The following is a 15,250-nucleotide window of genomic DNA, read 5'->3' as shown; positions in this document are numbered from 1 at the left end:
TTCTCTGTGTAGTAAATTAAATAAATGCACAAAGTAGAAAGAAGTTTACACAAATTTTTCATTTAAAAATATTTAATCTTCCAGCCAGGTGCACTGGCTCACTCCTGTAATCTCAGCACTTTGGGAGGCCCAGGAGGGTGGATCACCTAAGGTCAGGAGTTCAAGAACAGCCTGGCCAACATGGTGAAACCCTGTTTCTGCTAAAAAATACAAAAAAATTAGCCTGGCATGGTGGCGTGTGCCTGTAATCCCAGCTACTTGGGAGGCTGAGGCAAAAGAATCGCTTGAACCCAGGAGGTAGAGATTGCAGTGAGCTGAGATCACACCACTGCACTCCAGCCTGGGTGACTGAATGAAATTCTGTCTCAGAAAAAAAAAAGTGTATATATATATATAAAATAAATATATATACTTATAAAAATAAGTATATATAATAATTAACATATATTATATATAAATATATAATATATATACTTAATCTCCCATCTAGAGAAATGAGTTAATAATACTTATTTATAAAATATTATAATAACCTGAACATGCGAGATAGACTCTGGGTTTATTTTATTTTATGTATATTCTCCTGCCTAGTCCCATAGGACTCCCACCTGATAAACACCCATTCTAATATATTTGATTATTCCTTTGTTCCTTCTTTACTTCTTACACACAATATGATTTATTTTCTGATCTGAAAATGTATCTAGTTCCTGGCTTCTATGTGCTCTAGAGCATTCCATGAAACACATCAGCTCATCTTCTAGCCATTGCCCCCTCATAATGGAAACATAGGCTGCCCTCTCCTCTGTACTTCCACAGTCAACGTCACATGGACAGCTTCTTAATGATCTATGTGGAAATACATGTGAGATCCCTGGGTATATGTCTTAACATCTTTAATTTCACTAAATGTAGCCAAATTGCTTTCCAGAATTTCTGTCCCAGTGTGCACTAAAACCCAAGCCTCTTTCATCCAACATTTGTTACTTACTTTCTCATATACTTCTCTAATTTTGGCTTTTTTGGCAAATGCAAAATAGAGAAACACGCACTGTTTAAGTGCTGCTTTAAACATAGCTAATAATAGCTTCATATGATGAATTCCCTATTGACTTTCAATGGTGTGTGTCCATGCTTGCAATCATCTGACACTGAGATGAATTCACAAAGAAAAAGAAAAGCAGAGAGACTTAGACTGAGATTTCAAAAGGACAAAAGAGAAGGATTCTGTGAAAGAAAAAATGCTATAAATACATTCATTGCCTTTGTCTCTCCCAATTATTTGATACCGAAATTGGCAATTTTAAAAAAAATGCCATGAACGCCTAGAAGCTGATATTAATGGCCACAGCCAAAGATGCTGAAGAGGCTAATGTTGATGCTGTCATCCACAGCACCTCTACCAATGCTTCTGGCAGGAACATGACTTTTGAATACAAACCAGTGCTTTTACTAGCACAGCTGACATTATTGCTAACATGGACAATCGTGCCACAGTAACAACTGAACTCACCCCCAGTGTGCTTGCTGTGGTCAGGACCATCACTGGCACCAACAGCACTGCCAATGCCGGTTAGTACCTGTGTAATCTCTGCCTCGGCTGCCACTGGCAATGATGTTCTCATTACCTTTTATCACCTTTACAACCTAATGCTCTCCAGAAATCATAGCAATAGTTTTAATTTCATTTTTAATTTTTAATTTATGCTTTAATTATATATGCTAAGCTACAAGACTATCTGTGTGGTAGATCTGTAATGTATTCAAAATTATTTGGTCCTGAAAAAACTTGCTTTCCAAGTTCCTTTGTCCCATAGAATAAGATAGCTCCCTTCAGGCTCCCTATTTTGTCATATTACTATTCCTGAAATTGATAAAGGCCAGGTAGGCCTAGTTAACAGAATATACAAAACTATTTTACAGGCCGGAGCCTGTGCTATGGAAGGTGGTAGAAATTAATAAGTACTATAGAAGAGATCCAGACACAATTTTTCTTCTCCAGAATGCAGTTTTTTATACGTATTTTTTCCATTATTTGAAAGCATCAAAAATTTTAATATTTCATAGTGAAGGTTAAAAAAAGTAGTAAATTTTATAAGAAGTATTAATAATAATATGGCAAATAAGTCACAAAACTTTAAAGTAATGTGACTGAAGTTATATTTTTATTTAGAATATTAGCTGAGAGATGAAATAGAAATAAAAAAATTACAATAATATAATTACATAAAACATGGTAGACAGAAACTTTCAGCTACACTCTTGCCCAGCAATCTCTAGCAGGAAATGTATCAGGTCTTTCAGAGTTAAAACCCTGCTTTTTTACTCTATTAAAACATTTGGCTTTAGAAATAAATATGTTGGTCTAGGACACTGTTTCTTTAATTTTAATTAATACATAAAGCCATATTAAAAGGGAAAAGAAGTCTCAATCTCTCAATGTTGAATTAAATTATTTTGATTATAACGTTACTTAAATCTGTACAAATATAAACCAAAGTATAAACTCCTGTTGTTATAACTTTTATATAACCACAAAACTAAAATATATGTATATATTAAATAAAAGAAAAACTACAAAACCAATAAAATTTAAATTAACAACATTTATTAAAAGTGTCAGTTGAGGGTATTTCTAAGCTAAATTGCCACTCACCATAGGAATAGGCGATTGACTGCCATGGTACAGATTCTTTTGAGTCAGCACTTATCTACTTTTCTGTGCCCTTTGAGGACTTAATTTCCCACCACATTTCTCTACTCAAAGGACTGTGGAAACTTTATTTGTAAAGCATGCTGTGAATCAATTGGCTTTCACTTGGCACAAAGTCATCTTTTACTTATTAAGTTTGCTTCTTTTCTCATTACCCTAAGACAATTAAAGTCATATTTTGGGTGCCAGAACAATTGTAAAGTCAAAGAAAAATGCTGATTCTGAAAGAGTGTAGAGTTACTGAATATAAGTTGGTAGTCATCTAAATAATCTGAATATTCTTAGATACTATCATTGAAATAAACACACACATACACATACTTAGTCAAATCTCAAGACTACTGCATTTTGATTTGGGTTAAAGGCAGAAGGATATGCAACATTTTAAAATGCACAAAAAGTTAGAGCTCTAGCATTAAATGAACATATGGGAGAGAAAATATTCTTATTTTAATGTAGAAACCTGGAAAATTGTGTTAATGGAATGCCATCATTTTTGTTCATTACAAAAAAATCTTTATTGAGGATCTATCCTTTATAGAATACAGTTCTAGAGAAACCGGCATAAAGATGAATAATTCATGGTATGTACATTCAAAGGGATGAAAACCTAAGGTTAGATGATTGCAGAAAATAATGATTATCATATAAAGTGGTGATGACCCTAATCATGGTATGTATAAGCTACATTCAGACATTAAAATAGAGTCCTTGGTAAATTATATTTGATATGATGATTTACCAAAATATATCTCTAACTCATTGAATTGAGTATCTGGGAAGAGATGTTAAGCCTACACACTAATTTTACACTTGAAACAGCAAGAGAGAATTTGAAAAGCATCTCATCCTCCAACATTTCATTAATCTATTGCACTCAGAAGTATTTTTAACACCATGTTGATTAGAATTCTTGGATACAATGGAAAGAAACTAACCCTAGATAATGTTAGCAAAAATTAATTGATATGGAGGATACAAGGTGTCCATAAAATCAAAGACACAGGAGAAAAATTCAGCCATCACACTGCAGAAAAATCAAAGTATTTCTGATTACATAGAGTGAAGGAATAAAGAGTCCCTAAGTCCAGCCAGCTACAGTGATTTCTGTCCTTGTTTTGTCTTACTCAACATTCATATTACTTACACAATAAGTCCAAATGTCCTAACTGGAATCTTAAGACTTCTTCATCTGAGGTTAGGTTACATTATAATAAACGACTTATCTACTTAGTGTGTGAATTCCACATTAAAATTTAAGTGCAATGAGGGAAGAATCATTAGTGTTTGGTTTACTACTGGATCTCCAGCGGCTGTATCAGTGTCTAAAACATAGTATCAGTTTAATAGGGATTGGTGAATAAACTACAAAATAAATGTGCCATGCCCTTGGCTAGAGGAAGCATGCCTTGGTTCATTGTCTCACAAACACTGAGCACAATGGGAGGACAGTTCTCCATGGGAAAATCAGTGGGCCTGATACTAGAGATAGAGGAAATTGATACTGGAAAGACAACAACAGAAGGGGAGTGAACCTAGGTGTCCATTAAAAACAACTACTGATTGATGTCTCAGTAAAGGGGACCTTTTTGAGACTACTCCTGTCTCATGTGTAGTTTATAAGCAATTGTTTTATCAGCATTAAAGCTAATATTACAACAAAAAGAAAGATATTAAAACAATAATTTAAGCTTTCACCAAGGCCGGTTCAACATACACAAATCAATAAATGTAATCCAGCATATAAACAGAACCAAAGACAAAAACCACATGATTATCTCAATAGATGCAGAAAAGGCCTTTGACAAAATTCAACAACCCTTCATGCTAAAAACTCTCAATAAATTAGGTATTGATGGGACGTATTTCAAAATAATAAGAGCTATCTATGACAAACCCACAGCCAATATCATACTGGATGGACAAAAACTGGAAGCATTCCCTTTGAAAACGGGCACAAGACAGGGATGCCCTCTCTCACCACTCCTATTCAACATAGTGTTGGAAGTTCTGGCCAGGGCAATCAGGCAGGACAAAGAAATAAAAGGTATTCAATTAGGAAAAGAGGAAGTCAAATCATCCCTGTTTGCAGATGACATGATTGTATATCTAGAAAAACCCATCGTCTCAGCTCCAAATCTCCTTAAGCTGATAAGCAACTTCAGCAAAGTCTCAGGATACAAAATCAATGTGCAAAAACCACAAGCATTCTTATACACCAATAACAGACACACAGAGAGCCAAATCATGAGTGAACTCCCATTCACAACTGCTTCAAAGAGAATAAAATACCTAGGAATCCAACTTACAAGGGACATGAAGGACCTCTTCAAGGAGAACTAAAAACCACTGCTCGATGAAATAAAAGAGGATACAAACAAACGGAAGATTAAGAATCAATATCGTGAAAATGGCCATACTGCCCAAGGTAATTTCTAGATTCAATGCCATCCCCATCAAGCTACCAATGACTTTCTTCACAGAATTGGAAAAAACTACTTTAAAGTTCATATGGAACCAAAAAAGAGCCCGCATCGCCAAGTCAATCCTAAGCCAAAAGAACAAAGCTGGAGGCATCACACTACCTGACTTCCAACTATACTACAAGGCTACAGTAACCAAAACAGCATGGTACTGGTACCAAAACAGAGATATAGACAAATGGAACAGAACAGAGCCCTCAGAAATAATACCACACATCTACAACTATCTGATCTTTGACAAACCTGAGAAAAACAAGCAATGGGGAAAGGATTCCCTATTTAATAAATGGTGCTGGGAAAACTGGCTAGCCATATGCAGAAAGCTGAAACTGGATCCCTTCCTTACATCTTATACAAAAATTAATTCAAGATGGGGATTAAAGACTTAAATATGTTAGACCTAAAACCATAAAAACCCTAGAAGAAAACCTAGGCAATACCATTCAGGACATAGGCATGGGCAAGAGCTTCATGTCTAAAACACCAAAAGCAATGGCAACAAAAGACAAAATTGACAAATGGGATCTAATTAAACTAAAGAGCTTCTGCACAGCAAAAGAAACTACCATCCGAGTGAACAGGCAACCTACAAAATGGGAGAAAATTTTTGCAATCTACTCATCTGACAAAGGGCTAATATACAGAATCTACAAAGAACTCAAACAAACTGACAAGAAAAAAACAAACAACCCCATCAAAAAGTGGGTGAAGGATATGAACAGACACTTCTCAAAAGAAGACATTTATGCAGCCAAAAAACACATGAAAAAATGCTTATCATCACTGACCATCAGAGAAATGCAAATCAAAACCACAATGAGATACCATCTCACACCAGTTAGAATGGCGATCATTAAAAAGTCAGGAAACAACAGGTGCTGGAGAGGACGTGGAGAAATAGGAACACTTTTACACTATTGGTGGGACTGTAAACTAGTTCAACCATTGTGGAAGTCAGTGTGGCGATTCCTCAGAGATCTAGAACTAGAAATACCATTTGACCCAGCCATCCCATTACTGGGGATATACCTAAAGGATTATAAATCATGCTGCTATAAAGACACATATGCACATGTATGTTTATTACAGCACTATTCACAATAGCAAAGACTTGGAACCAACCTAAATGTCCAACAACAATAGACTGGATTAAGAAAATGTGGCACATATACACCATGGAATACTACGTAGCCATAAAAAATGATGAGTTCATGACCTTTGTAGGGACATGGATGAAACTGGAAACCATCATTCTCAGCAAACTATCACAAGGACAAAAAACGAAACACCGCATGTTCTCACTCACAGGTGGGAATTGAATAATGAGAACACATGGACACAGGAAGGGGAACATCACACACCGGGGACTCTTCTGGGGTGGGGGGAGGGGGAGGGATAGCATTAGGAGATATACCTAATGCTAAATGACGAGTTAATGGGTGCAGCACACCAACATGGCACATGTATACATATGTAACAAACCTGCACGTTGTGCACATGTACCCTAAAACTTAAAGTATAATAATAATAAAATAAAAAAGAGAAAAAAAAGAAAACATAGAAGAAAGGAAATTAAAAAAGAATGCAAATAAACAAAAATGAAAGTAGAATGTCCATAAAAGAAATCAATGTAACTAAAATCTGGTTAATTAAAAAGACCAAATAATTGAATAAATTCCTGTCTATATTGATGTAGAATATCAGACAAGACCAAATTCGTAATATTATGAATAAGATAAAAGATAATACCACAGATATTTCTGGCATTTAAAGAAAGAAAAGGAATACTATGAACAGATTTATGACAATAAAGTCAAGAATATATATTAAAATGTGCAAATCCTTCAAAGATAAGAACTAACAAACCTCCCTCAAGATAGAGATAAGGGAAATAGTTTATGAAAGAAATTTAATTTGTAATTAAATCCTTTCAATAAGAAAATGGCAAGCCCATGTAGCTTAAAAAGTACATACTTCCCAATATCTAAGTAAAAATAAATACCAATTCTACACAAAACTGAAGACAATTCCCAACTCATTTCATAAAGTTAGTTTCTCTGATCTCAAAACCAGACACTGACGTTATAAGAAAATTGTGGACCAATATCCCTCATGAATATACACGAAAACATCATCTACAAAACAATACCAAATTGAGTTCATTAAATATAGAAAGTATTATAAATCATAACCAAGGAAGGTTTATCCCAAGGATATGAGACTGACTCCATATCTACAAATGAATCCTTGATATTTATATCTATCTATATATTCATATATATAATCATATAATCATCTCCATATAGGCAGGGAAATAGTTTGATAACATTAACATGTATTCATAATAAATAATAAAAATTAGAAATTAAAGCAAGAATAAGCACCTTTTTCCCTGTAAAGCGCTAGATTATCAATACTTAAGGCTTTATGGGTTACAGCTGTCTCTTGCAGATTATCTTCTTCTCCTTAAAAAATAAAAGACCTTTAGAAATACAGCTTGCAGATCATATACAAACAATACATGAATCAGATTTGGCTTGCAGGTTTTAGTTTGCCAACATCTGCATTAAAGGAAATTTCCATCTGACAAAGGGCATCTATGCTATGCCTCAAAATAGCATAATGCTTAATAATAAAATACCAGATACCTTCCACTTAAATTTGCGAGAAAGCTAATAATATTCATTCCAGCTACTCATATTTAACTTTGTACTGGAGTATCCAGTACAAAGGATAAAAGGATAAAAAGGACAATTACAAAAATAAAAGAAATTAAAGAAAGAAAAGAAGAATCCTTGATGATACTATATTCTACGTAGAAAATCTCAAACATATAATAAAATATTAGAACAAATTAATATGTTTAAAATGGAAGCAAGATACAAGCTCAAAGTACAAAGATAAATTTTAATTCCATTTTAATTATTAATTGAAAATGTAAATGTAAGGCCAGTTTTTGCAATAGTGATGAAAAACATACAGTATTTACATATTAATTTAACAAAATGCATTCAAGATTAATAGCCTGAAAACAAAAAAAATTAATGGGAGCCGGGCGTGGTGGCTCATGCCTGTAATCCCAGTACTTTGGGAGGCTGAGGTGGGTGGATCACGAGGTCAGGAGATCGAGACTATCCTGGCTAACACAGTGAAACCCCGTCTCTACTAAAAAATTCAAAAAAATTAGCTGGGCGTGGTGGCAGGCACCTGTAGTCCCATCTACTCAGGAGGCTGAGGCAGGAGAATGGCAGGAACCTGAGAGGCGGAGCTTGCAGTGAGCCGAGATCGCACCACAGCACTCCACCCTGGGTGACAGAGTGAGACTCCGTCTCAAAAAAAAAAAAATTAATGGGGTAAATAAAAGACCAAAATACATGGAGAGATATACTGTGTTTATGTATAGAAGAATTCATATTGTTGAGTTTTCTAATTCCTTTCAAAATGACATATAGATTCAATGCAGTCCCAGATGCAATTTAGTAATTTATTTTGTAGAAACTGGCAGGCTCATTCTAAAATGTATACATAAAGATAATGATCTATAATAATCACAATTAATTTCAAACAACAAAAATTAAGTTGGAAAGTTCATGCTACCTAATTTCAAGATTTATCATAAAAATACTAATCAAGTCAATAAAATCAACCAAGACTTAGTTCTATGGTGTCTATAAGAAACTCACATTAAATATAAGGAAACAGATAGATTAATATGTGGATATTTAGAATTATATACCATGCTAACACAAATCAAAATAAAGTTGAAATAGTAGCTGTATTAATTCCAGTCCAAGCAGACTTTAGAACAAGAAAAATTAGCATGGCCAAAAGGGACAATGCATAGCAAAAAGGCAGTTAATTATCAAAGAAAATGTAACAATTCTAAATATGCATGCATCTAACTACAATACATCAAATACAGGAGGGAAAACCTTACAGGCGTCCAAAGAAATACACAGACAAATTATTTTAGTTGGTGATTTCATCACATCTCTTTTGGTGACTGACATATACATCAAAAAGAAAATGAATAAAAATTACTTGAACTAAGGAGCACCATCAGTCAAAACTATTTAATTGACATTTATAAAATTGTTCATCCAACAATAGCATAATACACATTATTCTGAAGCTTACAAATAACATTTACTAAAATAGGCCACATTCTGACAATTAAACATTCTTTAAGAAATGTATAAGAAATTATACAAAGTTTGCTCTCATAAAACAGTAAATAAAATAGAAATCAGTAACAAAAAGGTAGCTTAAAAATAACAAATAAAGCATATGTGGAGATTAAGCCACAAACATGTACATAATATATAGGTCAAATAAGAAGTCTCAAGAAAAATTTTTCAAAGTATTTTGAAATAAATGAAAATTAAAAAAGAATTTATCAAAATCTGTGGTATGCAGCAGTAGCAGTGTTTTTAGGGGCAAATGTATCACATGGAATTTGTATGTTAAAATAGAAAACATAAAATCAATCATGTAAACTTCCAGACTAGGAAGCTAGAAAAAGAAAGGCAGTATAAGCTTAAATCTAGCAGAAAAATACATAAAAATTTGAGCAGAAATCAATTAAATTGAAAACAGAAAAAAAAAACACAGAAAATCAATGAAACCAAAAGCTAGCTCTTTGAAAGCGTCAATAAAATTGATAAACCTCTAGCCATGCTAAACATGAAAATAAAAAAGATACAAATTACCAAGATCAAAAAAGGAAGGGGTTATCATACTGAACCCATAGGCATTAAAGGATAATAAATGAATATTATGAACAACTCTATTCTCACAAATTGAAAACACACATGAAATCAAACAACTTGAAAGAAAAAAATTACAAAACTCATACAATGTAGATAGGTAATCTGACTAAGCCTATCTACATCTAAGAAATTGAATTAATAATTGATCACCTCCCACAACAGACAGTACCAGGTTCAGATGGTTTCACTGGGGAATTCTACCAAACACTTAAGAAAGAAATAACACCAATTCATTACAATCTATTTCAAAAACTATAAGGAGAAGACTGCTTCCTAACTCATTCTATGAAACCAATGTTATCCTAATCCCAAAGCCAAAGAAATTACAGAAAAGGAAAATGAAAGACCATTATCTTTCATGAACACAGATGCAAAACTCCTGTACAAATTATTAGCAAATTAAATCTGAAAATGTATAAAGAGAATTACATTATGAACAAGTGCAATTTATTTCATATATGCAAAGCTGATTCAACATTTGAAAATTAACATGATCCATTACATCAAAAGACGAAAGAAGAAAAATCATATAATCATATAAATAGATGGAGAAAAAACATCTGACAAACTCCAACATCCATTCATCTTAAAAACTAAGCAACTTAGGAATAAAGAGGAATAGCCTCAACTTACAAAAGAACATCAGCAAAAACTTAACACCAACTTATACCTAATGGCGACTAACTAAATGCTTTCAATCTAAGATTAGTAACAACACAAGAGTGTCTCTTCTTCATTCCTATTCAACATTGTACTGAGAGTCACGGCTAAAGCAATAAGATGTGGAAAGTAAAGAAAAGGTACACAGATTGAGAGGGAAGTAAAAAACTCTGTCATTCATAGATGATATGATTGTCAACATAGAAAATGTAGAATCAACAGCAAGAGCATAAAAATTAAAACTACTGGAAGAACTAAAGCAAACTATAGCAAGGACAAAAAACCAAACACTGCATGTTCTCACTCACAGGTGGGAACTGAACAATGAGAACACTTGGACACAGGAAGGGGAACATCACACACCGGGGCCTGTTGTAGGGTGGGAGGAGGAGGGAGGGATAGCATTAGGAGATATACCTAATGTAAATGATGAGTTAATGGGTGCAGCACACCAACATGGCACATGTATACATATGTAACAAACCTGCACGTTGTGCACAAGTACCCTAGAACCTAAAGTATAATTAAAAATATATATATTTTATATATTTATATATAATATATGTTTTATATATTATATATAAATATATATTTTATATATTTATATATAATATATATTTATATATATATATATATATTTTATATATATATATATAAAGAATTTAGGTCCCCTAACTCCAAAAAATAAAAACAATAAATAAATAAATAAAATAAAAATAAAAATAAAAAAATAGAGAATAAACAGAACAAAAAAGTGACTACACATTACCCATAAATGTCAGGAAGGGACTACGCTTAAGAAGAGAAAGGAAGCTGTGGATGGGGATGGGCATGGAGGTAGGGGTGCTTCTGAGCCCTACCAATATTCTACTTCTTGACCTTGATTGGTGATTATACAGTGTTCCTATTATAGTAATTCATTAAACTGCATACTTATGTTTTTATGCAATTATTATGTGTTTTCATTTAACAATAAAAACATTTCTTAAAAAGTAAAATATTAAAAAAATTAAATCAAAATAGATCTTAAAGCTAAATGTAAAATAAATTTTAAGACTTTTGCAAGGTAATACAGATGCTTCTTTTATATATATATATATTACATATATAGATTATACTTTAAGTTCTACAGTACATGTGCACAACAGGCAGGTTTGTTACATATGTATACATGTGCTATGTTGGTGTGCTGCACCCATTAAACTCATCATTTACGTTAGGTATATCTCCTAATGCTATCCCTCCCGCCTCTCCACACCCTAAAACAGGCCCTGGTGTGTGATATTCCCCCTCCTGTGTCCAAGTGTTCTCATTGTTCAATTCCCACCTATGAGTGAGAATATGTGGTGTTTGGTTTTTTGTCCTTGGGATAGTTTGTTGAGAATGATGGTTTCCAGCTTCATCCATGTCCCTACAAAGGACATGAACTCATCATTTTTTACGGCTGCATAGTATTCCATGGTGTATATGTGCCACATTTTCTTAATCCAGTCTACCATTGCTGGACATTTGGGTTGGATCCAAGTCTTTGCTATTGTGAATAGTGCCGCAATAAACATACGTGTGCATATGTGTCTTTATAGCAGCATGATTTATAATCCTTTAGGTATATCCCCAGTAATGGGATGGCTGGGTCAAATGGTATTTCTAGTTCTAGATCCCTGAGGAATTGCCACACTGTCTTCCACAATGGTTGAACTAGTTTACAGTCCCACCAATAGTGTAAAAGTGTTCCTATTTCTCCACATCCTCTCCAGCACCTGTTGTTTCCTGACTTTTTAATGATCGCCATTCTAACTGGTGTGAGATGGTATCTCATTGTGGTTTTGATTTGCATTTCTCTGATGGCCAGTGATGATAAGCATTTTTTCATGTGTCTGTTGGCTGCATAAGGGTCTTCTTTTGAGAAGTGTCTGTTCATATCCTTCACCCACTTTTTGATGGGGTTGTTTGTTTTTTTCTTGTCAATTTGCTTGAGTTCTTTGTAGATTCTGGATATTATCCCTTTGTCAGATGAGCAGATTGCAAAAATTTTCTCCCATTCTGTAGGTTGCCTGTTCACTCGGATGGTAGTTTCTTTTGCTGTGCAGAAGATCTTTAGTTTAATTAGATCCCATTTGTCAATTTTGGCTTTTGTTGCCATTGCTTTTGGTGTTTTAGACATGAAGTCCTTGCTCATGCCTATGTCCTGAATGGTATTGCCTAGGTTTTCTTCTAGGGTTTTTATGGTTTTAGGTCTAACATATATAAGTCTTTAATCCCCATCTTGAATTAATTTTTGTATAAGATGTAAGGAAGAGATCCAGTTTCAGCTTTCTGCATATGGGTAACCAGTTTTCCCAGCACCATTTGTTGAATAGGGAATCCTTTCCCCATTTCTTGTTTTTGTCAGGTTTGTCAGGTTTGTCAAAGATCAGATAGTTGTAGATGTGTGGTATTATTTCTGAGGGCTCTGTTCTGTTCCATTTGTCTATATCTCTGTTTTGGTACCAGTACCATGCTGTTTGATTACTGTAGCCTTGTAGTATAGTTTGAAGTCAGGTAGCGTGATGCCTCTAGCTCTGTTCTTTTGGCTTAGGATTGACTTGGCAATGTGGGCCCTTTTTTGGTGCTATATGAACTTTAAAGTAGTTTTTTCCAATTCTGTGAAGAAAGTCATTTGTTGCTTGATGGGGATGGCATTGAATCTATAAATTACAGATGCTTCTTGACATACAATGGAATTGTATGTCATCATAAGCTGAAAATATTGTAAGCCAGAAATACATCTAATACACCTAATTTACTGAACATTACAGCTTAGCCTAGACTACTTTAAACACGCTCAGAACAATTATATTAGCCTATATTTGGGCAATATTATCTAACAGAAAATTTATTTTATAATAAAATGTTGACAAATCATGTAATTTATTGAATACTTTACTCAAAGTGAAAAACAGAAAGTTAAACTCTCTTAAATCAGGGACCATCTGTATAGAAGAAAATGTAGGTGATGATTTGTTTGGTATTGAGTTTCTAGATATGATACCAAAAGCATGTTTTATGAAAGTAAAAAAAAAAAAAAAAAGAAGCTGATATTTACTTAAAGACTTCTGCCCTGAAAAAAACAACAGCAAAGAAAAAAATAATGAAATAAAAAACAAGCCCTAGAGAGGGATAAAACGTTTGCATAATAAAAAGAACTCTTAAAACTCGTTAATAGGAAAACAAACAACCTGATTTAAAATGGATATAAGATAGTCATTAAAAATGACTTAAAATAACAAATAAACATATAAAATATGTTCAACATCGTATTTTATTAAATTTCAAATTAAAACAATAATGAGATACCACTATACACATATTAGAATGGTCCAAATCCAAAACTCTGAGAACACCAAATTCTGGTGACGATGTAGAGCTAAATGTCCTCTTATTTGCTAATGGTGAGAATGAAAAGTGGTACAGCCACTTTGGAAGACTGTTTGCCAGTCCATTAGAAAGCTAAATACAGTCTCAGCATACTGTCCAGCAAGTGCGCTCCTAGGTATTTAACAAAAGGCTGAAGATTATGTCCACACAAAAACCTGTACACAAATGTTTTAACAGCTTTATATGTTACTTCCCAAACTTGAAGCAACCTAGATGTCCTCCAGTAGGTGAATGGGCAATCCATATAACATTCTGCAGTAAAAAGAAATGAGCTATCAAGTCACAAAAGACATTAAGGAAACAAATTGATATTGCTAAGTGAAATAAACGAGTTTGAAAGGCTACAGACTCCATGATTACAAATCTGTGACAAAAACTACAAGAAAAGACGAAACTCTGGAGACAGTAAAAAGTTCAGTGGTATCCAGTGGTTTGAGGAGTGGGGTAGAGATAAAGAAGTGAAGCACAGGATATTTTTAGGGCAGTCAAACTATTCTACATGATACTATAATGGTGTGTAAATGACAGTATACTTTTGTCAAAACCCACGGAACTGTACAACACAGAGTGAACCCAAATGTAAACTACAGACTGTAGTTAATAATAATGTGTTAGTATCAGTCTGTCAGTTGCAACGAATGAACAATACTAAGGCAAGATGTTAATAATTGAATAAACTGTGTGGGAGAAAGGCAAGGCATATTGGAACTCTATACTTTGCTCAATTTTTCTGGAAACTAAAGTGTTTTTAAAAACAAGATGTATTATCTAGAAAATCAATATGTGATTGTTCTTCACGAAGAAAGACTAAATTTGAGAAATAACAAATGACACTTGCTTAGATGCATTAATTTTAATGCTTCAGTATGAACTACAATATTTGTTGAATATCACTGTGCTATTAATTTTGGAATTTCATATGAAATCTTTGTCTACTTAAAATTATGTGTTGACAATTTCATTCTCTTTAGTAATTATATTCTTTAAAAGAAATGACAGAAAAGTTTAAGATATCTGACTTTATCCAGTACATTCTTCTCACATTGCCTCTTTCATTTAACAGATTTCATGCAGCAATCCACTTCAATAAAATATATATAATCATCTGTCTTTAAAAATTTATTAGTATAGTTGAGCTTCCTTTATTAGTAGAATCTTGTCAAGACTTGAAATTCCATGATGGGTTAATTAAGAAAAATTATTCTGAG

The sequence above is a fragment of the Pan paniscus genome, chromosome 12 (genome assembly GCF_029289425.2).
Source record: "Pan paniscus chromosome 12, NHGRI_mPanPan1-v2.0_pri, whole genome shotgun sequence".
Taxonomy (NCBI): Eukaryota; Metazoa; Chordata; class Mammalia; order Primates; family Hominidae; genus Pan; species Pan paniscus.
The sequence above is the reverse complement of the archived record's forward strand: the minus strand, read 5'-3'. Positions refer to the sequence as shown.